The 27,842-nt window shown below is 48.5% G+C and overlaps 1 long non-coding RNA gene across 1 annotated transcript in view; it reads right to left on the bottom strand.

Moving 5' to 3' along the window:
* LOC125109692 (uncharacterized) overlaps positions 1–26,210 on the bottom strand; it is an 85,418-nt gene extending 59,208 nt beyond the window's left edge. Inside the window, exons 1-2 of the long non-coding RNA XR_007130336.1 lie at positions 26,122–26,210; positions 25,129–25,183 (exon numbers count right to left, since the gene is read on the bottom strand). This is a non-coding gene — a long non-coding RNA (uncharacterized LOC125109692). The remainder of the gene's footprint in view (positions 1–25,128; positions 25,184–26,121) is intronic.
* Positions 26,211–27,842: the final 1,632 nt, after the last annotated feature.

The following is a 27,842-nucleotide window of genomic DNA, read 5'->3' as shown; positions in this document are numbered from 1 at the left end:
CCCCTCTCCCGGGAAAAGGACTTCTCCCTTCCAATCTCTCTTACCACCCTAGACCCCTCTTTCCATTGAACCCATTTTCCTCTTCTTTGGAGACTTGGCTTAGATGGCGCTTCCTCCCACCAGCCTTCCCGGAGCCCTTAGGCTTGGGTGAGATGCTCCCCCCACCAACACCAGCTACCTGATCACAACCTTGTCCCACAAGTAGGGCAAGCCAGTTCCCCTGTCCACCCTCTACTCGACAGGCTCTCTGTCTTATTTTTAACCGGCACTGTTTCACAGAGCTCCTGGTGGGGAACGCAGGCTAGATAAAGCGTGCAGAGTAACCGGGTGAGTAAAGAAACAAACGCTATGCATTCAGTCCGCCGCTGAAATGGGGCTCCACACCAATGCTGCGCGGAGTGCGATCGGCCCCCTGGTCACAAGTTCGCAACAAATTCAGTATAGAAATGGAGAGTAAGTGTTCAGAAACCTTTACAACAAATTGACCATTCTCGTGCCTGCCCAGTCAGATAGTAAAACAGTCAGGCATGTATTTTGTACGCCTTTAATATGTATATTCCTATATACAGTTTTTCCTATTTTATGAAAGTATTGGTCTGCAACGGATTAGAAATCTTTAAAAAAATGGTCCTTCACATGAATATTTTGAGAAGTGCTGTTCCACACCCTTCCTGGGATGACAACATGGGAAGTGGGGAAGGGGCCAGATAATGTTGGGTGTGAGTGTGTATGTGTTGCTTGTGGGATGGGGGAACAATAGAAATGGTAAGGACTAGAAGCTAAACCTGCCTGAATATGAGTTTGCGGGGAACACTTCCCCATATGATACCATCAAAGAAACTTTCTCAGAATTCAATAGCTCAGACAATAAACAGCTCATAGAATAGTTGACTGAACCCTGAGCCCCAAAAGGGAAAATAAATTGCAGCTATTAAGATCATCCTATTTGCCTAACTGACCCAGACAGCCCCATGTCAGGGGACCCACACCATCCAACTGTGTCCCTCCCCCCACTCCCAGTCATGATTTTCACATTTGTTTCCTCACTTTCCCCAAATCTGGCTTCTATTAGAGAACTATTTCACAAATTAACCTCTGTGCCCTTGCAAGTAAAGAATGCAGGAGATTTCCATCAACTATTTTCTCCTGGTTTGAACACGCCATGTGCATTTAAAAGCAGACAGAGATTTCCAGGACAAAAGTGGTAGCGAAGGCATCATTTCGGTAACTGTACTTTGAAAATCTGCACAAAGTTTCTGTAATGAGAGGCGCTGCTTTGCTCCCCAAGTGGCCCCTCACGGTGCCATCCGGAGGCCAGCATTTAATGGATGCTAAGGAATTTCACATTAAATCACCTTCCAAGTGCTGAGCAAGTAGAAAAATGATGTCTGTGGAGCCAAGGGGCTACATGATTGGGGACCCAGGTAACGGATGAACTTTATCTGTGTTCGTGAGGAGAGAGGGAATGAGTCACCGGTGGCCCCAGCGCCACGGAGTTACCATTCTCCACGCTTGTTAAGAAAAAGGTCAGAACGCAGGGTAGTCATCATGCATTCGAGGCTCACATTCAGTCTCCCCAGAAACGCTCTACTTAGCCATGGCTTCCAGAATCAGACACATTGGGTTAAACACATGTTAGTAGAAAAGTTCAGGGCCTGAAGTGTAATTTCAAAAACTCCAAACCGAGTTTCCAACTCAGGCATTTAGGTAAAAGGACCCAGACCGCGAGCTTAGAATTGGAAGAAATTTTATTCCCGACTGGCTGCTGTTCCCAGTCCTATATCCACACAGGGTCTGTCCAAGTCTGGGTGTGGCCATGAGACCTGATTTGACCAATGGGACAGGAGCAAGTGTGACCTAGCTGAAGATCTGAAAAGTACCTGTGACTTGGCACTTGCTCTCTTCTGCTGCTCTTTGGAACCCCGAGGCTAGCCCCATGTGAACAAACCCAGGCTAGCCCATAGGAGGATATGAGGCCTTAGGGAGCAGAGATGACCCAGCCCAGCCCAAAGTCCTTCAAGACCAACTCGTCTGAGTTCTGCCAGGTATGTAAGTGAGGCCATGCTAGCCCCAGCGTTTGTCAGGGAGCGCAGACAAGATGAACCACCCAACTGACTCAAAGAATCATATAAGATAACAGCTGTTTGTTGTTTTAAGCCAGTAAGGTACTTTGTTACATAGCAACAGCTACCTGAGACTCACTCACTCATTCATTCATTCATTCGTCCATTTGTTCAGTTAACAAATACTTGTTGAGCGCCTCCTATGGGGTCACTGTGCTGGGCACAAAGGCAAGTGAGCTTCGGCCATGAGCCTTTTGAAACGAAGGATGTAGTTTATTTGTCTCAGTATCTTGAGCCTAATGTAGTCTGGCTTATAGGATGTACTCAAAAACTTTGTCTTATAAATACATGACTTGGAGTAGATTCCAGGGGAAGAATTATAGACCTCAAACTTTAAAAACACATATTGCTTGGCTCAGCAGTTACACTTCTGAGAATTTAAGGAAATATTTTCCAACGTGTGCAAAAATTTAATTACAAAAATGTCCCATCATAGCCTTGTTTACAGTAGTTTCATTTGATTTGGTTGAAAACACATCGGTTGCAATTGTGGTTCCATCTCTGACAATTTGACTGGAAAGAATATCACCAATCACAGGTATGGATAACTTTGATTCACAGTAAGGTAGCTTTATGACCTTATTGTATCTTTAGACACATAATATTTTAATATTTTTCAGAAATATTAGGGTTTTATTTTTTTTCTACTTTTAAAATTTCAGATTCCCTTTCAGCCAATTAATCATGCTTCCAGGCTGCTAATAAGATGAAGGAGAAAACAAGTTCTGTGTCGCTCAGTTATGAGTTAAATGGCTACACAAGCATAAAAGGAATGTTTATCATTATATATAATATGGTAGCGATATGGTAGATCCATGCCTCTGTTTACATCAAAAGATGGTCAGCATTCTCCAGAGAAACAGAAGAAGGGGAAAGGAGTCAGGGAGAGAAAGAGGGCTTTTAGGGATCGGTTCACATGTTTTGAGGGGGCTGCCAAGTCTGAAATTTGTAGGACAGACTGGCAGAACTGAAGCAAGACTTCTTTGTTAGTCTCAAGGCAGCAATCCTTACTCTCCAGGAATACCCAGTTTTTGCTCTTACAGCTTTCAACTGATTGGATGAGGCCCACCCAACTCCTTACAGTCAACTCCTTATAGATACGAATCACAGCTACAAAATACCTTCACACCTCCACAGAAGCATCTAGACCAGTGTTCGACCAAACACCAGTGCTTTATAGCCTAACCAAGTCATCATATCAAGCATAATCATCACTGTCATGGCATAAGTGGAAAAAAAAATCAAGTTACAAAATAGAATAATTTAGGCATACTTTTAAAGATAAAAATAATAACATATGTATACAGAAAAGACATCAGGAAAGGTATACACAAATATGTTAACAACGGTTGTCTCGAGGAGGGTTGGATAATTGTTGGTCTCTTTTTCCCTTGTCTGATTTTTTTTGTTTTGCCTGTAAAGAGAAGGCTCTGCTATTGAAGGACAAGTACATAAAAGAAACACTGAATTAATGAATCTTGCTAATGCCTTATAGCCAAAGCCCACCAGAAATACACCTGTTGTTGAAGAAACTGGGTTTACCCTTGCAGTGAGGAAAAACATACAACATGCATGTTAGAAAGAACCTAGTGTAGGGTCTGGGCTTCAGCTGGGTAATTCGGGGGAAGTTGTGAAGGAAGCAGGCTCACCCAGAGAGGGGGGAATTCTACAATTGGGCATGACAATAAATCCTACCTATATGAAAGGCAAAGTAAAGCTATAATGGATAAAGCATCAGCAGTCACTCCTGTCGGCTGAGAGAGATGTTCGGCTTTTTGGGGGTTGCACAGTGACCATGTTTTCTGGTCGACTTTATTATGGTCATAGAGTGACCCTGTCTGATGTCGGTGTTCTGTGAGATTGTGTCTGTCCAAAAGGAGAACAATGTAGCCTAGCTGTGAATGTTCCCGGATGTCAGAAGTTGCATTTTTTCCTTTCTCAACCCAGATAGGGAAGAGAGTAGGAGCTTTATTTGCATTTTTTTGAAAGGCGCTTTATTTTTAGCAACTGATTCTTTCTGTTTGTTTAACCATGTTTTCCTGAAAGTTTTTATTTAGCAAAGTGAACCAAGGCTAATTTTCCGATCACTGGTGCACACATCATAAACCTTGAGGGCTCTCTACAAGGCGTGCAATGACAAACACTTAAATTGTCTCCAGCATGCAGGTGACGATCGCTTATGTTGTTTCCTTCTTAATCCGATCCCAAACAGAGCATCCCTGATTGGAAATACGGAGACATTTAAAAGTAGAAAAGTATGAAACAAACAAAAACTTCACGTTAAAAGAAAAAGTACAGAAAGAAATTGCTGAGAGATGCATGAAAAGCTGCAAAATCATTCCAGGCAAAATTTCCCCTTGGCACACAAAAATCTCTTCTTTGCATAAACAGAATGACTAAAACTTTTCATTATCAATGAATTCAACATCCTAACTGTGCTGGCAGCTTAATGAATTTACTTTTGGCCAAATTGCTTCCGACCAAATTGTCTGCTCCGATGTGTAACAGGAAAATATCCAAAATAACCTGAGACGTCCGACAAGAAGGTGAATCAAGAACGCTACATAGGGGTGCCTGGGTGGCTCAGTGGGTTAAAGCCTCTGCTTTCGGCTCAGGTCATGATCTCGGGGTCCTGGGATCGAGCCCCGCATCGGGCTCTCTGCTCAGCAGGGAGCCTGCTTTCCTTCCTCTCTCTCTGCCTGCCTCTCTGCCTACTTGTGATCTATCAAATAAATAAATAAAATCTTTAAAAAAAAAAAAGAACGCTACATAAATCACGGCTCGTCAGAATGAGTGCCACGTGTGCGTTTAAAGCAGCATAAATACCCATTGATCTTGAAAGGAGGAAATGAATCCTTGTAACCATTAAGGAAAGAGTTACAGGTATAAGTAAGTTCAACTTAGTTGAGCATGCAGCCAACTGCAGGACTTTGACCGAAGGAAGAGATACTCTCTTCTCTTAAAAATCACCCGGGTTTCTACTGTTATTCAGCTCATCAAACCAAGTATTTCCTCTTAGGCTGCTTATTGCAGAACCTCAGTATCAAGGGGAAAGCAAATCCACTTGGTGCCAAAAGGGTAAGGGCAACTCCAAGGACATACCACCCAGTCAAGTCTGCAGGAAGAAGAGGCTGAAGCGTCAACTTCCGTCAACCCAGGAACAAAGTGCTTTCTCCAGAAGAAAGATTTCCTCTCCAAGGAGGCCAGGAGGCCCTTCTCCTCTTGGACTTTGTCTTACAAACACTGTTTCAAACAACTTTATTGAGGTGTAACGGACATACAGTAAACCACACATCAGATGAGTTCTGTTATCTTGGTATCCTGTGCAACTCTAACTAAGAGGCAGGCAGAAAGAGGGAGAGGGGAAGCAGGATCCCCCCTGAGCAGAGAGCCCGATGCGGGGCTCGATCTCAGGACCCTGAGACCATAACCTGAGCTGAAGGCAGAGGCTTTAACCCACGGAGCCACCCAGGTCCCCCTGCTTATGCCCTTTTATTCTCTCCTTTACACCCCTTCAGGCAACCACATCTGTTCTCTGTCACTATAGATTAGTTTGTTTTCTCTAGAATTCTATGCTGTTGCCACTGTCAGCGATTCATTCCTTTTGATTGCCGAGTAGTGTTCCATTGTGGGGATGGATCACATTTTATTTATACATGCACTGGTTGATAGACACATGGATTATTTCCTGTTTGGGCCTATTAGATGCAAAGCTGCTAGGGGCACCTGGGGGGCTAAGTCTGTTTAGCATCTGACTCGATTCCGGCTCAGGTCGTGATCTCGGGGTCGTGAGATCGAGCCCCCCATCGGGCTCTGCACTTAGCAGGGTGTCTGCTTGAGATTCTCTCCCTCTGCTCCTCCCCCCACTCACAAGCATGGGTGTTCTCTCTCTCTCTCCCTCTCAAATTTTTTTTAAAAAGCAGCAAAGCTGCTATGAACATTCAAGTGCTGGTCTCTGTATGGACATACACTGCTCTTTCCCATGGGTGAACATCTAGGGATGGCTGGGTCAGGCAGTGTGTTTAACTTCTTAAGAAACTGCCAAATTGCAGGGAGTGGGGGTTTTGACTTTGTTTTGAACCCAGGTAGAAGTCCCTAGGAGGACTGCCTTGGATGTAAGCATCTGAAGAGCAGAGCTGGGTAAATACAGGGGATGCAATGACAAGGGCAGAACCAGCAGAGGTCCACAGGGAAGTGGGGAGGGCCCGTCTGACCAGACAGCGGTGGGCCCCGCGTCTAGGCCATGCGCCCGGGAGCCCAGCCTGTGAGCCATCGTGGAAGCCGAGGGGCATGAGAATTCTAACGAGCGGCTGTGACGATGCAGTTTTGCTGGTGTCAATAAATATCTGTGGAATGAATAAATGCATGTCAGGGGAGGCTGAATGGGAAATAGGCACAGGGCTCGGGTTCTGAAGACAGAGAGCAAAGAGCCCATGAGAGAGAGGAGTGGAATGTATGAGAGGAATGTATGCAAGGCTGCCACTGTCATTTTACAGAGTGCCTCGAATCGGGATGGCGGTGCCTTTCAATGCTGGGAAAATGACACCCCCAAGGCTTGCATTCGCAATCTTGCCAAACATATTGCTGTCTTTAAGTCTCACGGTTAAAGACGTCTTTGAGGTCTCTTGAGCATGTAGCCAGTGGGTTATCTGATGGGAAGCCATGATGGGATGTAACACAAAATAAGCCAAATAAAGAGGTGACTCGGCAGACTCTCTTCTCATGCCCCCCCCCTTTCCTGGCCCACCTTCCAGACCCTCTGTACCCTGCAGTCATTCTGCCCTGCCTCTCCCCTTAACTGGAATCGCTGGCTCTGGGGTCCTTGCAGGCTTGTTAGTGGCTCAGTCAGATAGCCTTTCTCCGGTCTGCTTCTCCTGGGCTTGGAGCCACATTCGGTCCTGCCACCCAGCCCTTCCTGGCTTTCTGTCTCTCCAAGGCCTGCAGGCCTCAGTCCTCCCACGGAGCTCCAGGAGCACAAGCCCATGCCCTGGGAAGCCAGACTCTGAGGTGGAGAGGATGGGGGAGTGCTCTCTTTCCGCAGCAGCACTCCTGGAACGGAGGGGAAGGAAGCAGGATTAGGCCAAGAAAGAAGTGAAGGTGCAGTTCCGTCTCCGCAAAGACCTCAGCCAGCCCCACAGGGAGCTGGGGAGCTGCTGGCACAGACCTTCAGAGCCTCAAATTGGAGCAGAAGAGCCAGATCCTTAGGGTCTCTGTAGATCAACCACTGGATGGGGGTGGCCCCTGGAAGTAGGCGAGGGCTCGTGTGCGCAGTGTTCTTTACCCAGAAGCCATTCTGACAGCAATCCCAGCAGCGGGAGAACCAAGTCTTCCCTACCAGGATGTTGGGGGCTGGGGAGCAGAGGGTTGTGGGTGATACAGGACAGCTTTCCCTGTACCTGCCTTCTCTCTGACTGCTGCTTCCTGGTCATGGTTGACCCCTTACTCCCGGCCTATGGCCTCCTGCTCTTCTCTGTTGCCAAGTTCCTTCTTGTTGTTTTGTTTGTTTGTTTAAGATTTTATTTATTCACTTGAGAGAGAAAGAGCAAGCAAGCCTGAATAGGGGGAGCAGCAGAGGGAGAGGGAGAAGCAGGTTTCCCACTGAGCAGGGAGCCCGACATGGGACTTGATCCCTGATCCCAGGACCCCAGGATCATGACCTGATCCAAAGGCAGTCACTTAACCGACTGAGCCACCCAGGTGCCCAGCCAAGCACCTTTTTGTAAATCACTACCAAGGAGAACCAACCAAGAACACTAGCTAACATTTATTGGGTGCTTGCTATCCTAGATAGTAGGTGCTGTGCTCACTACTGCCCGTGTACGATCCCATTTAAGTTCTCTGAAACCCAATGTTTTCAGAGATATTTAAACCTCATTTTATCGCCAAGAAAAATGCCAGAAGTCTTCCTACAAGAATTGTTTCTGCCATGTCACCTCCTGGCTCAAACACCTCTGACAGCTCCCACTTATGGTCAGAATAAAAGCCCAGTGTCCTAAGCCAGCATCCAGCCCTGCACTATTTGCCCTGAGTCTCCTTTTTCACAATGCTTCCTTCACTCCTGCCAAATGGCTCCCTTTGCTTGTGCCTTAAGCTAGCCTGCCCCAGCCTGTTTCTAGACTTGCTCAGCTGAGCCGCCTGACTAAGCCTATCTATTCATTCTTCCTTCTTCCACTTATTCATCTGCTCGTTTGCTACAGACTTAATATATGTGAGGCTGTGTGCTAGGTGCTGGGGACACAGTGCTGACCAGACCTGGCCTATCTGTCCCTTTGGAGCCTCAGACTCTAAGGAAAAACACAGACATTATTCAAATATTTGACAAAACTTTTCCCAGTGCTAAGAAGGAGACTCCAGGCATGCTGAAAGCTTAAAAAACATCCATAAGAACAGTATTGAGCTCCCTCCAGGAGCTGGCGACCCTTGGAAGGCCATGGATAGGAGTGCTGATATCAACGGCCCTCCGTCTTCATACCCCACTTTCTTCGTGGGGCTCTACCTAAGCATTCCTGCCTTTTGGGTCCTCCATGTCCTCCTCCCAGCATTCTTCCTGCAAACCACCATCTCTCCCAGATCAATTGGAAGAGGCTTGTTAACAATAGTTATTTATCTGAGGGCTCAGTCTGTCTCAAGTTCACCATATGCATGAGCGTGCCGCTCACTAATTACAACACCCCCCATGATAACCTTGTTTCTTCTCATTATTGCCCCCCGCCTCCCGGTCTCAGCCGATCCTGAGCAGGGATCAGGTATAATTAGTTTATTCGGGAACTGAAAGAAATCAGGGCAGGTTGGTGGGGAAGGCAGTCCGTAAAAGGAGTGGTATCACGCAAGTTAACCTCCTGGGAAACCGGAGCTTAATCCTGCTGGGGACATTCTGGGCAATGGTGTGGAATGCACACACCTCGGAGTAGTCATACCCACGGGGGCAGGAAGTCAGTGTACTTGCTCCCCAGTTCCCATCAGACGTGGGCTGGTTGAGAGCTGGGTGTGAAGGTGGGGTCGGCATTAATTCCTGGGCACTTCTGGCCTCTGCAGGGCAGATGATATAGGCATGGCAGCCAGAGGAAGCCCTCAGATGAAGAAACACAAGCAGTGAGGGCATGAGGTGGGTTCATTGCTCCCATATTACAGACAAGAAGAGTGAGGCCTGGGGAAACTGGTCCAAGGGCACGCGGCTAGGAGATGTCGTGCCATGATTTTCTGGAGTCCTTCTGGCTCTAAAGCAACATAGCAGGCCCCTTGAGAGGCATTATCTCATCTTATCCTTCAGTACCCCTTCCAGTCCTTTGCACAAGGCTAAGAACCCACTGGCGATTCCCCAACCACTTCCTGGCTGATGAGCCTTAGCGATGAGAAGCTTATTAGAACCGTAGAGTAACAAGCTCTTAAATGTGCCTCTTTCCTTCATAAAGGCCGGTTTTACCCCGTTTCTGAGTCAGCTCATGTGCTTCTCAGATCCTTTTTTGTCCTATCACCTCTTCCACTCTGTCGTCTGCAAAAAGGAAAACTGAGGGATGCCACTGTGGATGGCTCCCTTTCACGAAGTGGGGGCCAAAGCCAAGGTTGCCCTTCCTGGCCTCCAACAAAATCCAAATGCCCCACCAATCCTTGTTTTCCCTCCATGAAATTCCCCTAACTCAATTAAAGAAAAAAAAAAATCAATCAATTTACATGGTAACAGAAAAGGACAGGGTCATGTATAAAATATTCCCCCATCTGTACTGGAGGGCACGGCTTACACGCTTCAAGAGCACAGTCAAAGGCTCTGGGGATTTGTTTTTCTTTCCCTGACCCGAGGACTCTGATCTCTCACTTAACCTCTGACCTCTTCAATTCAGATAACCAGGGAACTGGCAGCTGGGGCTAGGGGAGCACCCCCAATGCCACCCCGCACAGTCCAGGCTCCCAGGCTCCGTCTGGCCTGGGAGCTGGAACAAAGGGAAGCAGTGCTCCCCCCTGCCCCCCCCCCCCCCCGCACTTCAGAGCCCCGCCCCCAAGGACAGCAACCAGCCCTGTAGGGACCCTGGCCTATAACCACTTCCCGCCAGGCCCCCCACCTGGCAGCACAGGGGGCCGCCTCATTACAGCTAATGCCATTTAGAGCCTGCTTTGTGCAGCAGGAAAAATAATAAACAACATGCACCCCTGGCTTTGACTCCATTTTAAAAACTCAAGCTAAAACAGGCTTCACCGAAGATCCATGACCTACCCCCACCACCCCCATCAGCCTTTTCTTTTTTTTTTCCTTTCTCAGGCTTCATTTAAAACAAGGCCAGAGCCTGGATTTTTAACAGCAGCTACTTAGAGGTGGGTATGAGCCACTTGTTTGAAATTGAATCAGCCGTTTTTATTAAACCATATATTTTCATTCTTGCCAGAGAAGCTGGGAGAGGACTTTGGAGGCTCTCTGGTGTTCTCTCTGGTGCATTTTTACTGACAGGAGTGCTGCCCCCCCCGCCCCCTTCCCCCCACTGTGATCCCACTCCAGTGCCGCGGAGCTGGGGCTGGACCCAGATCCATTGCAGCCCCAGAAACGAAGCATCGGAAAGACCCCTACCCCCAAAACTCACTTGTAAATCAGAAGCCCACTCCCCGGCCTCTACCTCCCAGCTCGTTTTCAGTCCTGTGTCTGCTACCAGAGGGGACCTGCTGGTGACTTCGCAGCTCAGCAGTGACCACCATGGGCATGCCCCCGAGCTAGATGACTCCTTTAGCTCTGCTTTGGCAAGAGGCTCGCTGCTGCCTGCTGGACCATGAGACGTCTTAGCGACAGACATTTCTTTGGAGTCTACAGTTCCCATATACTTGTGGAGGGCCTTTTACGCATTCTCCCATCTTCCTAGAACAGTGCCTGGCACACAAGGACAGATGTCCCTAGGTGTCATTCGTATTCACTGCCAACATTTACCAGGGGCCTCCTATTGTGTGCCAGGAACTGGAGACAAATAAATGAGACCTAGCCCCTACCTTCATGGAAATCATGCTCTCAGAATGCGGTTTTCTACCCAGCCAACACACTGGAATCACCAAGAGAGCTTTTAAGAAAAGCTGATGCTGGGCCCCGCCCCCAGTGATTCCAATTTAATTGGTCTGCATTCTTTCCGATGCTTGATCAGGGCTGAGCACCAGGGCTCTCCAGGGAAGGGCAGACAGCAAACAGCTATGCCCCAGGGTGAAGAGGGCAGGAGCAGGGGGTTGTGTATACAAGGGTCTAACTATGACTGGAGTGGGGAAAGCTCTCGGGAGGAACTGAGACAAAAACAAGTTAGTATGGGCCAGGCAAAGATGTTAGGAAAAGAGAAAGGGGGAGAAGATTCTAGGAGACGGGAACAGCTCGGGTAAATGCCCAGACTGAAGATGAGAATCGCCAGTAGACTTTCTAGGAATTTAACGTAGCTGGAGTTTTGGGGGAGAGAAGCCATAGGGGATGGGGGAGAATAAGCTGGAAGGGTCAGTGCCCAGGAACTGGCAGGGTCCGTCATCCACCTAAGGGGTTAGAACTTGCATAAGGTCAATGGGGAGCACAGAAGGGAAATTCTTAGCTTTACATTTTGGAAAGCTCCGTGGCTATAGACTGGGTTGGAGGGCAGCCAGACTGGAATCCAGATGAGAAATAACCGTGCATGGAACTAGGGAGGTATTGGTCCAACTTAGGTAGGGAGCAGACCCGGAGAGACAGTGTGGGAAGGTGTCAGAGTTGCCCCACCTAAGGACCAAAGAAGCTGGGGTATATGCCCACTAACTCCTGGCATTGGTCTGAGGCTGCTCCTCTGGGGGTTAGCTCCCCAGCATTCTGGCTTGCCCTGTCCCTGCTCTCAAGAATGCTCCGGCCAAAGAAAGCTCCCTGGCAGAGAGTGCCAGGTGCAAGCTATAGGAAGCCATCCGTGCATGTGAGAACACTGAGTGCCAACAGAACCGGGGAGAGCTGCCACAGAGCTGTGAGGAGGTCTTTACCCACGGAGTTAGGGAACAAAAGATTGAGGCCAATGACTCCTGGGAGAGGCTAGTGAGTGTGGGATGATGGGTGGGGGTGGTGATGAGGAGGCAAAGGGAGCAAAGGAAATAACCTCCCAGATGCTGGTGGAGGGCAGGAGCCATTAGAAGGGAAGCTTAAAACCCAGGATAAGAGCAGCACGGCTGCAGGCAGGGGCCCACCAACACCCCTCTGAGCGTTCATGCAGGCAGAATCAGGGAATTCTGGTTGTTCAAGTTCCCTGGACCCTTGGGTTTCCAGGAGGGAAGGTTGCATTATTTGTAGCAGGCTCACAAAGAAGCTTAATGGGCTATTCTGAACCAGCTTTAATTCTGGGTCATTCCCCCAACCCCCATCTCATGCCTCTTCTCTCCTCTCCCCATGATATCATCCCTGACATCATCCTTGGTCCATTTCTCTTCCCTGTCCAATTTCTCAAGCCCATCAAATCAGCTGCTCTGTTGTTTATGAATTCATTCAGGGCAAGGAAAAGAAATCCATTCAAACAAACTCAAGTCCAGAGGCTAAATTATTGGAAGGAAGAGGGCTGGGGAAGGAACTGAGGGCAGGAAATGCAGTCAGCCTCCCTGCCAGTTCAGAAGCAGGGACCGTGAAGAGCCCCCAGGAGGACAGACAAGGCTTTTCTCATTTTTCTCTGAGGCCCCATGGTCTCTTGCCTTTTCTTCTCTCTATCCATCTGTTCTCCTCTTGGTCTTATTCCTTTCTTCTCTCTGAGATTTCTGTTTAGGTGAGCACAGGTCCACTCTAACCTGGCATCATTGGCTTTAGTTTAAGCCAATATAAATGGCCTTCAGTCTTTGTCTCAATTCCTAATTCTCAGGAGAGAATAATCCAATTGGTCAATAATAGAAGACCCAACTCAAACTGGCTTTAGGACAAAACCAAATTTGTTGGCTCGGGTATAAAAGTAGATGTAGGTTTCAGGCATAGTTGGGTCCAAGGGCTCAAGCTCTTTCATTGGGAACTCTTGACTTTTAGCCCTATTTTGTTTTGTGTGGGTTTCATGCTCAAGCAAGCTCCCTCTAAGTTTAGATCCTCCAGTTTGGCAGTCTCAGTAGAAAGAGGACTTCTTTCTGCCAGAAGTTCCAATCAGATTCCTAGGATTGACTCTCATGGAGCCAGCCAAGATCACAATTTCATCATGAAACCAGTTACTGTCCAGCAAATGGCTGGCCAGACCTCGTAACATGAGAACTCTGGGACCAAATGGATTAAAAGTGGGAGAAGGATGTTTCCCTGGAGGTAAATGATGGGCTGGCATCAGAAGAAGGAAGTGTGGATATGAAGAGGCAAAAGTTAAAAACCAACACGGCCATGAGGGTGATGCCATGCCTTCTGCCTACTCCTGAGAGCTCTGAGCAGTTTCCTTATGATGATGTGGGAACCAAAGCAGTCACTGAGCCCTCTGAGCAATCTTTCTGAAGTCTGCCTCTGCCTCTCCAAGCCCTAGGGACCAGACAGTGCTGACCTCCACCGCATAGCCACTGACCACTATCATTGTTAAATATCGCATTATTGCTGAATCTGCTAGTAAGTATCCACTGGCCTGACTACTCCCAACCCAGGCCACCCAGGCCCCCCTCCTGGAATCCCCAGACTGCCGCTGTCTAGCCAATCAAGAGTTAATGATGAACACAGCAGCACAGGAATGGCACTGAGACATTGCTCCAGCCCCTTCTGATTAGCTGGCTGATCTCATAACCTATCAGCTATCCCACTACTCTGGGGCCAAGAGTTAAATATTTCATCCTGATTCTAGCAATAGTGTCCTATCTGTTCTCCCTCTTTCCACTCTGTCCCTCACACCCCATAGTCCATCCTTCACACAGCTGCCAAAGAGCATCCTAAACCCTGAACTGAGCTTCTCACAGGCCTCCTTTTACTCTCCCCAGTGGCAAGTCCAAACTCCATACAGGTGTCAGCTCACCCCTTGGGATCTGGTTGCAACGACCTTTTTCCAGGCTTAGGCCCTCCCACTCCATCCCCGCTCCCACTCAACATGCTTTCCTGATGCGAGTGCTTCTCCATGCCCCTCTGCCCTCATCGGAAGGCAGCTTTCCTCCATCTGATACATTTTACACAAGTATTTACAGCAATCCCACAACGTATCCCACATGGGATTGGAATAGGAGAGGACACCGAAACTCAGCCATGGGAGTCACTTGACCCCAACCTGAGGAGCTCCCTGAAGGAAGATTCCTGAAGGATGAGTAGGAAGCCCGGGAACGAACTCAAGGAAGCTGCCCTGATACACTGTGATTCCCAGGAAATCAGTCTCAAGCACAACACCCTCCCCCCCCCTTTACTGAGTACCTTCCACCTGCAGGCATGGGAAACATGGGCCCCCATGCTTTATCGCACACGGTCCACAACTACAACCTGTTTCCGTAAGAGTACCTGTTCCATGCCCATCATGAGGCGATGGCAGGACCTAAGAGGGCTAAGAGGAAGGACCTGGCTTCCCAACCAACTTGCAGGGCCAGCAGGTGGGTCCTCTCAGGGAGCCACTGGCCACAGGAAGGCTGCAGCTGATACACAGGTAAATACGGTAATTCTTTCCCCCTCCCAGCCACAGCAGTGGGGATATGAATTGATTGTCAGAAGCTGTTTAAGGGCCTGTGATTGAGGAGATGATCTGAGATAAGCTGCTCCAGTGAAATAAAGGCCTACAGCTGCCTGCTTTCGCATCCGCCAGCCGCTGTGCTTTTCTCAAAGGCTGCTCTGTGCTTCGACACCCACTCCCACCCACCCCACCCCCAGGAGGCAGGGAGTGGAGCACTCTTGCACACTTTGGGAGGAGGGAGACCCTATCTGGTGACAGATGACATACTGAGGACTGAACCTGAGGGTGTAGGAAAATGCAATAGGGGCTGGGTATGTCAGTTTCCTTTTCTTTGTAGGCAGGTCTGGATTATGAATCAGAATTTCCTGGGAATCTCAGCACTGGAAGGAAGGAGGGATCAGGGAGACTCAGCCCTGTCCTGAGCCAGAGCATGTGAATTTCCCAACTTCACGTGGAACATTTCACCCAGAATCAGTGCTTGCATCTGAAATGCCCATCCATCCATCCGCCCACCCACTCTTCATCCAGCACATACAAAATGCATAAGAGCTTGGGCTTTGGCCATTGACAGATGCCTTCACTGGGTTTGGTCACTTACTAGCTATGACCTCAGGCAATTCACCCAACCTCTGTGAGACTTTGGATATTAATGCCAACCGCCCAAGACTATTTGAGGATTACTGAGATCATGCCCACCAGGGACCAAGCCTGGTGCCGGACATACACAAGGGAGCAGCTGAGACAGTGTGCCAGGGAGTAAAGTAAGTGCTACGGGAACTTCAAAACAAAATCACAGAGTTTTTTGAGGAGCTCCCGGTTTAGGACACAAATAACTATGCCATAAAGGAGAGGGCATTAATGTTACAAGAGGCACAGAAGAACTAGCATAGCAAGAGATTTCTTCCCATTGAAAGAAGGAAGACAAGGGGATTGGGAGTGACATTTGAGCTGAACCTCAAAGGACAGGAAGGAGAAAGGGTCATTTTGGGAGGAGGGGAAAGGGCAAAGAAAGCCATATTCTTAGAACCTTGCTCCTCAAAGTAGGGTTCAGGAACAAGCATCCCCTGGGAGCTTGTTTGAAATGCAGACTCTTGGGGCCACCTACAACCCTTTGAACAATGAAGAAGAGCAGGTGCACATGGGTCTGAGGCGCTCAGGGCTGATGATGACCTCTGATCTCTGTGACATGCACTTCTGGCCAAGAAAGGAAGGAAGGAGGGATGACCTCCCTGCATGTTTGGGCTGATGACAAGAGCATTGTGCCAGGTCTCTGGCTGGGGCATGCTCGCAGAACCAGGAGTGCAGGGAGCAGAGCCCCAGAGGTACTGGAGGGTAGCTGTTTCAGGACAGAATGTTCTCTGAAGCTGCGTTTGAGCCTGTTGGCTTAGGGGACTGAGGTACAGTCTTGGCCTTTCACCCGCCCACTCTTTTATTCCACAGGCATTTTGGAGGCACTTTTATGGGCCAAACGCCATGCCAAGCTCTGCCCTAGGAATGGTGTTAGCTCTCAGGCACGTCACCTCCCCTTTCGGCCCTCACTTTCTCCATGTGTCAAGTCCAGATCATTGTGTCTTCTTACCTCAAGTCGCCTCCACCCCCAAACATTTCCGTTCCCTACTCCCTTGCTATCCCAGTACTTCCCTCTTTCCTCCTCACCCCTCCTCCGCTCCTTTTCTCTCCAGTTGCCTTCTCTCCAGCAGGGAAAATCCCCAACCCTCGCTGTCTTAGACCACGCTCCCAGAAGCAGACAGCGAAAATGAAGATTCCTGTGAATGGGAAGTGGGGGGTGGGAGCTGGGACTGGGGACAAAGAAGCTCCGTCCTGCAAGGAGCCACTCAGTCCTGGTGGGGATGGCCAGGGCTAGGGAGCAAGGTGGGCCAGAAGCTTCCAGGCACTTTCAGCTCTCTGATGGCACAGCCCAAGCGGGCTCCAGCAGCCTGAGGACAGCCCGTGAGTTCCACGAGGGCTCTGGGGCAGGCTGCAGGGCAGTGAGACCATGGGACTTGGGGTGCAGGAGAACCTCAAAGAACTCTGGGTGTATGGATACAGCCCTGACCAGAACCACTCCACTCTCTAAATAAGTACAGGCCAGGCTGAACTGAGGTTCTTAGGAGATAACAACGGTAATAATGTGAGGCTGTAATGTTCCCTTTATTGAGTGCTTGCTTTGTGCCAAGCCCTACCCTACCCAGTAACTACACAGTACCTCATGTTGTCGATGGGACAACTCTCTGGGGGCTTCTCAACTCTCCTAACTCCCACCCCACCCCCAGCCCACACAACTGCCACTGTACCTATGATCTTTCCAACTGTAAACAAAACAATTAACATGTATGATGACCATAGAAGCTTATGAGGAAACCAGAATGGAGAACAGTCTTCAGGCGAGCCAGAGCCCTTGAGAAATCTTCACCCCACCCACCCTACAGACCTCCACTCACTGCCAGGGCTTTGATAATTATCTGGAAGACAGAATGATGTGACTTCCCAAAAACTTGCACTCAGATTTTCCATTGGTCCTTTAATGGGCCTGGAAAATTCTGTGCAGCATTGTAGATACACAAAATCACATAGACTAAATTTTATGGCGATTTAAGTCATTTTGCAAGGGTATTTTGGACTATACATGAATTCCAGCTGACTGTAGAATCCAACCCTGTGTTAAAGGGTAGGTTTGTGACATAGTCAGTATCTCGTTGCAAAGACAAGAGAGCCTCGGCTCAGAGAGGGGAGACAACCCGCTCAGGGTTACACAGCTCATCAGGGAGGTGGGGAGGATTGTGAACTGGGGCCAAGGAGGTACCAAGACTCCGTTCCTGATGGCAGGGCCACGCTGTGCCTGATGCAGAAGAAAGAGGGGCACTCGGTGCTTCATGGAAACCGTGAGTGGCCTGATCGCTCTGGACAGCGCTCTGAGCAGCCCTTGGCTCTGCCCCTCCTTGGCTCCATAGAGAGGAGATAATCCCTCATCCCTCCTTTACCCAGCCTCCTGCGGTCCCTATTGGCAGCAGCTGCCTGACACTGTCTCTGAAAGATGCTTAAGACTCTGCCAACCCAGTGTTTAATGCATGCAAAGCCTTTTCCAAAGAAGTCACTTAAAAAGATTACAGAGGACAGGATTGCCCCTCCCGCCTGCAGCTTAGGGAGACTCTGCAGCTGGCCTGGAGCTAAGCTAAGGAAGCCGAGTCTTTAGCAGCCTGAAAATAAAGTGAGCCTTCATTTGAGAAATCACTCAGGATACCAGCTGCACGGGTTCAGTTCACTGATTCATTCACCAACTATTTGCTGCACATCTCCCGAGTGTGCATGCTGTGCCGGGCCCTGGGGATAGACTAGGGACATGGCTGCTGCCCTCCTGCAGCTTACGTCTAGGGGAAAGTGCCCACTCTGTCAGGAATCCCAACTTTCCTGTTATGTGTCTCCTCGGGGTGTGGGTCCTCTGCCCTGCTCTCCCCTGGAGAATAGCTCAGATGCCTTCTCACTCCCCCGGCACTTTGGGGAAGCCTGCAAGGTTTGGTCAGGCCCTGGGAAGGCCCCCTGTCTTGCTGTTCGGATGGAAGAAGGGGGGGGGGGTGTGAGGGGAAGGCATACAATGCGCCTGCAGAGAAAGGGGAAGAAAGGCAAACAGTTGTGTGTGAAAGGAAGGGAAGGGAGAGGGAAAGTCTCAGGATGATGGCTCTTGTGGCCAACTTCCCGATGGAGACTGGACACGGGGCTGAAAAGGACTGGCTCCCCTCTCTCTTCTGCCAGATCACTCCAGGTTCTGAACATACCAAGAAAGAAAGAGATGGTTGATGGACAGGCAGAGATTGCAAAGAAACATAACCTAACCTTGCAGTGCCATCCCCCAAGGTCACGAGTCTACTCAGATTTTTTTTTTTTTTTAATCTGACACCATTAACAGTTCTGGTCACATGCGCCAGTGCCCTAAGCCAGGGGTTAGGAACCTCCAGCCTGTGGGATGACTCTCGCCTGCCGCCTGATTTTGTAAATAAAGTTTTATTGGAACAAAGCCATGCTCACCTGTGTATTTTCTATGGCAGCTTCTGTCCTGCAGTGGCAGGCTTGATCAGTCGTGACAGTGACTGTGTGGCCCGCAAAGCCTAAAATATTTACTAGCTGGCTATTTACAGAAAAAGTCTGCCAACCCCTGGGTGTTATTTCTAGGATCTCCAGCCTTCAGAGTTCTAAAATTGCTTATCAATTCTTCAGCACTTCCTTTAAATTCACTCATCCAATATTTATTAAAGCCTACAGTATGAGAATATTCTCTTTTGGTGGTAAGTGATGGAAAATTCAGCTCAGGTGGGCTTAAGCCAAAAAGCGGGGGGAGAGGATTATTATCTCCTGCAGCTGGAAAGTCCAAGGATTGTAACATAAGCAGAGCTGAGCCCAGAAGCTCAAACAGCAGCATGCCATGGTGGCTAGAAGTGACTTGTTTCTAAACACCGGAACACAGCAAAGGCGATAGGATGTCACTTCCATGATTAGGTTACAAGAGATTCTACCCTCTGTCCTGCTAGTAGATGCTACTGCCTTTTTCCTTGCCTTTCCTTGTAGAACTCAAGGGAACGGAGTTCTGCCAACAGCCGTGTGAGCTTGGAAGCACAGCCTGTCCCAGTGTAACCTTCCATTGACCCCAGCTCTGGCTGACACCTTGCCTACAGCAGGGTAAAGGAGCATGAGGCAAAGGACCCAGGGAGAACGTGCCCAGATCCCAGATCCACTGAAACCCTACGTAACAATGGTGTGTTGTTTTAGGCCAACTCTGGGGTGATTTGTTACACAGCAACAGATAGCTCATGAATTCCCTAATCTCCCAGGGAGGCTGTAACAGTAGTATTTAGTGCGGTATCTTGCCATTACCAATGGATTGGGGTTATCTGTAAAGGACAAGGAGGAAGCATGTTTTTGGCCAAGTAGCATTGTCTTCTAGAAGCCATGGAAGTATTCCTGAGAGGAGAAGCTGAAGTCTTGGATCAGGGCAGTGACAGAAGCAATGACAGGCAGGAAATGGATTCCTGACCCCTTATTTCTTTTAGAACTGGCTTCCTTTTGCTCAGGAGCAACTGCTTCTTACCAACTGGCAAGATCCCCTCAGCCCCTCAGACATGACCTGGTTCTCACACAGAGCTCCTGAACAGGAGCTCAAATCAGAAACACAGATGTAAAAGAGAAACAGACTGGGGACACAAAGCCACTGGCTCATTCAAAAATCCCACATTTCCTCTTTTCCCACCCTCTCCATCTCCTCTCTTGGAGGATCCGGTGGCAAAGTGACATCTATTTCCTGGATAGCACTGAATGTCTGCGATTCCAGATGCGGAAATGAAACTTAGCCTGGAAGGCCTCTGCGGGAATGAAAAGAAACTCAGGTCCCTTTAAACAGTACAGATCTGGGGGTCTAGACATGAACTTTATGGTTAAAAATCCAGCTAGCCCAACCCTTCTGAGTCTTCACTGGGGGAGTTTGGAAAATGCATAATTTTAAGTAAGGCTGAATTTATGAGCATTGTAGTTATAGCAACAGACATTCAGCTTCTGGGAGGCGGGTCCATGAGACTGTTAGGTGACCATCAACTTCGTAGCAGAAAATGCAGGAACACCAAGGCTGCTAAAAAATATATAATATGACCCAGAGAAAAGGGAAATGGCAGGCCAGAGGGAGAAAAATGAAGGATGGAAAGGCCTTTTCAGAGAAGAACTTGATGAATCTTTTTGTGAAAGAGAGGAGCTTCGTTTCATGGGCTCACTGCAGCTGGCTCAGGCAAGTAGGAAGAAACCCATCAGACAAAAGAGCAGACGAAACTATGGATGCAGCCCTCGGGGCCTGCCAACCGAGGATTAGGAAACAACAGAAAACATATGGATGGTGGCAGGAAGCACTGCCCGGGATCATCCGACCAGAGCAGGCAAGAAGGAAGGCATGGGCCCCATTCTCGGGGGTGCTTCCCTCCCTGTGGCTGCCGTGCAGACCTCTGGTTTCCCTGATTCTGAGTTGGTCCCTATTGTCCCAGTGAACATTTTCCTTGTGGGGTAGGGTAAGTCAAGGACTCGTATCCCCCAACTTCAGAAAGCACCGCTCCCTGCCATATGAGCCTCGTCTGCACACTGGCACAGGACTGGAATTTCACAGTGCTGTTCGCATGGACAGAACAGCATTTAAAATTAGGCAAGAGGGTCTTGCCGTGGCCCCAGTGTTAAAGGGACCCCTGGCCTGATGCCTCCCTCCACAGAGTCCCCGGGAATGAGGGGATGTGCCCATCTGGATCCCATGGCCCTGCTCCCTCTCGTCCCCACTCTGGGTATCTGGGATTCCAAAATGTCCTGCCCCGTGGCCCCGACCCTCTTTCCAGGATGAAAGCACATCCCTTCCCTTCTTCCTTATTGGGAGACCAAACTTGCCAAGCAACAAGGACTCCCCAAGCCTGAGTTGACTTTGGGGCAGCTGTGAGTGGCCACCAGCAAGCATGGGTGGGAGAGTCTCTTCAACCACCCAGGATGGGGCCAGGGGTGAGAGAAGACCAGTGGGCAGGGTGGTAGGGAGTGGTTCTCCCCAGATTCCATATTCTGCCACAGAACGCCAAGGATCCTGAGAAATCTAAATTCAGTCCTGGTGCTACAGAGATCGGGACGGTATTAATTGTCAAGGTTGGAGGGTAGCATGTATTTTACGTAACATTTTGCTGGTGAGATTTACAATTTTAGAATGCTCAGAGATAATGTATGCGGGCCCCTCTTCCTACTCTTGCTCCAGGATCCAGAGTATGAGGGGCCCACAGCCTGAACGCAGAGCTTCTGGTTCTGCTCTCCTCTGCTTAGCCGCTGTCATCCCGGCCGGAGAAGGAAGAGCCGTTGCAAGCGTCACTCCCTTTCCTACTGCGAGCCCAGATACGGAAGGGTATTTCTGCAAACTATAACAAAACAAAAAAGCCACCGGCCCCTTGGCTGGAGTGCAGCAGGCCGGCGTCCTCCCAGCCATCCCCCACTGCACCCGACACATGACGGCTACAGAGTCATCTTCTTGCTTCTGACACGTGCCCTGTGCCCTCTCCTCCACTGACATCAGCCAGGGGCCCAGGCTCTTGCAAAGGAGTTCCCCACACAACCCCCTGCCCCGCCTTCCCGAGCTGGCCCACGCAGCTGATGCAAAAAGCAGTTTCTTGTCTCAGCCTAGACCCTAGCAGGAAAAATCAATAGCAATTTGGCCCCTGGCCAGCCTCCCATTACTCGGGAGAAGCCAGTCTTATTTGCCATTCACCAAACGAAGGCAGAGGGCGGGAGCCTTCAGACAGGAGGCAGCCCCAAATCCTTTCCCTGCGTGATACTGGCATGGCCTGATTTACAACTTTGGGAGTTGCTGGGGCCTCAGGTGCCCCCGTCGGGCTGGGTCTCCAGCCCAAGGTAGGGATAACCGAGAACAGCAGTGTGTGTTTAGCTGTTAGTGGGCGTAGCCACGCCCCCCGCTTGAGCTGGAGCCCTCTGAGCGCGCTTGGTAAACTAATGGCTTGGGACTCTGCAAGTCTAGTTGCTCGTGAGCTCTGAGAGCCTCAGGGAGATGGCCCATCCGAAGGGACAACAGAGCTGGGAGCCTTAAGTCTGGCCTCAGAACAAAGCTTTGATTGTTCAGAAGGGCACGGAGACCAGGAGGTCTTGTAGGTTTCACATTCCAGCCCAAGGTCCCATGGGCTTGGGTCAGTCCTGGGACAGGAGGGAGGAGGGGGAAAAGGTTGTTGGGGTAAGGTGTTTCGGAGGCAAAAGTATTTTTAAGACTCTTTTCTCAAACCTACTTCCCTAGGAAGACACAAATGAAGAACATTTAGTTGGTGCTGACGCTGTATCAGGCACTCAACTGAGAAGGCAGTCCCATTTCCTCAGTTAACTTTTACTACTACAACCTTACGAAACAGTACTTCTTTCGTCAGCGACATTTTATGGAGGAGGAAACCAAGGCACAAAGAGTGTCACCCAGCTAGGAGAAAGGTCAAACCAGGGTTTGAACCTGGGCAGTCTGGCTACAGCCTCTGGCCCTTAGCCGCTGAGCCCTACAGATCTGACTGGTCAGCTCTTAGATCTGATCAGATCAAGTTTACAGTCCAGGGGGTTTACAGCAGATCACTAAAAGAGCAGGTCATGATTATAATTCCTATCTTTGTTTCCTTTCATGTAGCAAGGATGCAAAAAATATCAGACCTGGGGGGAGAGGGGCGCCTAGGTGACACAGTCAGTGAAGTGGCTGACTCCTGATTTCTGCTCAAGTCATGATCTCGGGGTCCTGGGATTGAGCCACGTGTCAGGCTCCATGCTCAGCCAGGAGGGTGTATGAGGATTCTCTCTCTCCCTTGCCCTCTGCCCCTCCCTGCTCCCTCTCTTTAAAATAAATAAATTGACCTTTCTAAAAAAAAAAAAAAAAAATCTATCAGTCTTGGTCCCAGCAAGTAGTGAGGGAATTAAAAGGGGCAGGAACCCACCAGTTGTTCTGGTTTGAAACCCAAACAGTGTTTCCCGCCCCCCATTCTTGTCCACCAAAACCTCAGACTGTGAAGTTACTTGGAAATGGGGTCTCTGCAGTTAATTAGTTAACGTGAGCTCACACTGGATTGGGGTGGACGGGACACACAGTAACTGGTGGGCTTGTAAGAGAGGAGAGGACACTCAGCAGTATGCACAGGCGACAAGACCAAGACAGAAAGGGATGGGGGTGGTGTGGTTATAAGCCAAGGAATGCAAAGGACTGCTGGAAACTCCAGAAGCTGGGAGGAGACAATGACACAGGGAGGTATCTTCCCCTAGAGCCTTCAGAGAAGGTGTGGACCCGCTGAAACCTTGATTTCCTATTCCTATGAAGTCTCCAGAACTCAGATAGAACAAATTTCTGTTGTTTTAAGCCACTTAGTGTGTGGTCATTTTTTTTTTTTTTTAAATAGCAGCTCTAAGAAACTACTATACCAGTTTCGAAAAAAGTGTTCCACGTGGTTCTAGAACACATGAGCTGCTAGAATTGTCTGTGTTATAGTTTAGGATGCTAGCCCCGGCTACCAAAAAGCATGACTTTGCTTCCTATTGGCCATTATTCTTTGCACAAATATCTCTCTTAGAGCATGAAGAGCCATCAATTTCTAGCTGCCTTGTATCCATTTTTCATTCTAGCCACACCAGGATTTCTCTGGAAGAAATTATTGGCTCCTTGATGCAGGGAAATTCCTGACAACCAAGTCCCACTACAAAAGTCAAAGGGACAGACGTCCCTCTCCCTATTCTAGTGTGGCCAGAGAAGAGGCCCACTGTGTCAGCTCAGACAATTGGATTTTCTCTTCTGAATTATTGCATAATTGGAATCTATCAAAATATCCATCTACGTGAGAATGGATAGCTAAACTGTGTTATTCATATGACGGCTTACAATACAAAAATGAGAATGATAAACTATAACTATACTCATTACTATAAATATATACCACAAACGTAATTTATGAGTAAAAGAAATTTGCCTTTTAAAAGTCTATACTCTCTGGTTTCTATTCAGATCAAGTTCGTAAACCGGCAACATGAATGTCTACTGTCAGAATTCAGGAGAGGGGTTGTACCTGGGCAGAGGATAACCTTACTCACAAGGAAGTCTGTGGCTCCAGAAAGGTTCTGGTTCTTGATCTCAGTGCTGGTTACATGGCGGGGTCATTTTATTAAAAATTCTGGAGCCGAACACTTATGATTTTGTGTACCTTGCTATATGCATGCAACACTTCAGTAAAGATTACCCCCAAAACATTCTCTTCACACTCCTACTTCCTTTTAGCCCTTTGAGGACAGTGGAAAACACAGGAGCTTCGGTTCCTGGGAGAACATCAGCAAACCAGACAGAGGGAGTGAGAACGTCCTCCATTCACCAGGAGGACAACATAATGGTACCTTGTTTTCCAAAGGTGCCCAGGAAAAGGGGCCCAGAGCAGAGGACACAGAATGGCTTATGCTATGAAGTACTGACTGGACGTATTCATGCACACAGGCATATGGTGATTTCTATGAATGCTCATTAGGAGGAGATTCTGTAAGAAGTCAGGGTCCCGACTTATAAGTGGGGGACAGAGCTAACAGAACCCTGGTACCTGTCACTAGTGCTGGTCTGGCAGCTCAAGGCAGACATGAGCATCAGAGATCTTTGGCAATGCCTTTCCATATAAGTTAAAAGATGATGATAACAAAGAAAAAGCGCTTAGTCCCAACAAAACCCACAGCTTCCAATGGGCCAATCCCTGCAGGTAAGGAGGTATCTAATGTTTTCATGCATATTAATTTGATGCATTTGATTCTCCCAGCACCCCTATGAGACAGCTATGCAAGGTGGAGACAAGGTCCCTTCATTAAGTGGCAGGGTAGCATGTTAATTTAAAGAACACGTATACTGAAACTATACAGACCTGCGTTCAAATTATGACTCTATTACTTACTAGTTATGTGGTCTTGAACTTGGCTCTTTACTTTCTTAGGTCTCAATTTCTTCATCTTTAAAATGGGAAACAATAACATTACTTACCCGATGGGATGGCTGTGAATATGAAACAAGATTGCGCATATAAAGTACTCAGTGGCATGTCTGACACATAGAAAAAGACTCCCTAAATAATAGCTGTTGCTTGTATCTTTTTTCTTATTATTGATAATCTTATCATTTCTTCTAATGAGAAACTACAGAACACGGGGAATGGTACTATTTGTCTTTTATAAACTTCAGAATGGATTCTGCTAAGTACAGTTCTCTGAGATGGATATTTTGGACATGGTTTTATCCTCACGTAACTCTTCAGAGCTAATGAAGATAAAATTTCACACACGCCTGGGACACAGCACGTTGAAATACTGGCCACCTAGCCCTACTGGCTCACATCTGCTGGATCTGAATTTCTTTCTGTTAGGAACGCATCTGGGCATTACTCCCTGGAGGAAAGAGGGAGGGGAAGGGCATGACCCTTTCTTCCCATAGGTGTCATCTGTGATAAGAGTAGAATGAAGACCTCTAATTGATTCCTACTTTGGAGGCTTCAGGATGCAATGGAAAAGTGATTAAGGACACTGTGGAGGAAATGTATGGGGTCAAATTGGCCTTTCTCCTAAAAACACGTAACATCTGGCAAATTTGGCATCTGTTTTGTAATATAATCTCTAAGAGAATAGACTATCAAGAAAGGACAACTGAATGTTTCAACCAACCGTGTGACCTCATTTAATCTGGAGATTCTTTTTCTCTTTGCTAACATCCCTCACTCAAATGACCCATTTCCAAAGAATATCCAGAAGGTGTAATGATGCAGATATAATACACTTCTTATATTTCTTAGATGCAGCATTTCTCACTTCGCGCTCTGCAGACGTAACTCTGCAAAATGCTTTCTGAAAACAGGGTTCTAGGATGAAATAAGTGCAAAGACGTTAAACGCTATTACCGAGAACGTTTCGTGGTCGTCTCTCCAACGCTGGTTCTCCGCTTTTCCATTGCTGCCTGGGGACCGACCAAAGAGCCTGCCTAGAGGGTCATTCCTCCTTCCAAAATGGAGCTTGTGGCCTGGGCCTCAGCCAGGCAGCAAGGCATATTTCCCTAGTAATAGTGATTGGGTCAGAGATGGGCACGTGACACAGCTAGACCCAATGATACACAATAAGGGTTCTGCTAGGCCTGCTGGGAAATGGCAAATGCTCTTTCCCATTGGCTTGTGGGGTGAGGTGTGAAACAGGAACTATGGCAGCCCTCTTCCGGTCAGGAAGGGGAAAGCTGCCTAAGCAGGAAGCCCGCACAGAAGCAGCAAAATGAAAGAAACAAACAAAAACGACAACAACAACAACAAAAAAAAACGAAGGGAAAGCATGTAGCACCTATGAAAAGGCTCTCCTCAGATCTGCTGGGACGAGGACAGTGGACTGATGGCCCAGCCATTGCAGTCTGAATCTGCCATCACCTCTCTTCCGATGGCTGAGGTGGCTGCTCTCCGCCGGGGGCTGGCGTGTCTCGGCACTAGTCCAGGCCCGTTTCTGTGAGAGGCCCGTTGCCACATCACCCTGCTAGTGAGGATGAAGAATACTGCGTGTCTCCTGCGCAACCTCCTTCAACTCGGCTTGAAACGTTGCGTTTTTATCCTAGAGATGGTGCGGACAGCTAGGAATCTCAGCCTTTGTTATCTGGTGCTTCCAGGGCACTAGTCTGGACCTAATCACAGAAGACTCCGCCTTCTGCTTCCCACTCTGCCTACATCTACATACTCCGGGGCAGTCTTTCTTTTCAGTGACCCTTATTCCCCACTCCCCGTGCTACCACCCAAGTTCAAAGGTTCTATTTCATTCCTGTTGTAAAAATTGTCTCTTGCCTCATCCCTTCTGTAACAAATTCATCCTCGTTAAGCGACCACATGAAGTTTCTTAAACACCACTCTGTACACTTTTCTTCCCATTTAAGACACTGTCTCTGGGGGGAAAACAACCTCTTAGGTCTTGAGGGCCCTGCAATCTCTTCCTGGTCCGGCATTTTCTAATCCACTGAAGCTCATTCTCACCAAGATCTGGCAAACGGGCTCTTTCTCTTCACCAACACGCTGCTTCTCCCTGGCTTCTCTTTTCGTATCTAGTCCCTATTGTTCACCCCACCAGCTCTCTCCCTCTTGACCTTCCCCTCGGCTGTTGTCTTTTGAAAACAACAGGACTATGTCAAGTCATGGGGGCTGGGGAGTAGATTGCAAAGACACAGCACAGTGGGGGCCTGGGATCCCAAGAGAACCCAGGAAAGGTAAACGGTTGAGTCTCATGGACATTGGAATGGACTTTGAGATTTGGCCAAGCAAGATGGTTTATTGGTTCAACTGTGGACTCTGAAGTCCAACAGTCTGGGTTTGAGATCTGGTTTTTCACTTACAAGTTGCCTGAGCTTGAGAAAATGGATTAAGCTTCCTTTCCACATTTGGGAGATAGAATAAAGATAAAACAGAATCTATAGGGTTATTGGGAGGCTAAATGCAACGATATATATAAGACACTTAGCCTGGTGCCTGGAAAATGGGAGGTGCTCAGTGAAGGCAGGTGGGTTTTGTGTTTGAAGTTCATCTGGGAACCAGATCACCGAACCCTACCCACAGTGTGAGTTGATGGATCCTTATTCCTTATCACCATTTCCACTACT

This window comes from Lutra lutra, chromosome 1 (assembly GCF_902655055.1).
Source record: "Lutra lutra chromosome 1, mLutLut1.2, whole genome shotgun sequence".
NCBI classification, from domain to species: Eukaryota; Metazoa; Chordata; class Mammalia; order Carnivora; family Mustelidae; genus Lutra; species Lutra lutra.
This window is presented reverse-complemented; position numbering and strand designations above follow the sequence as displayed.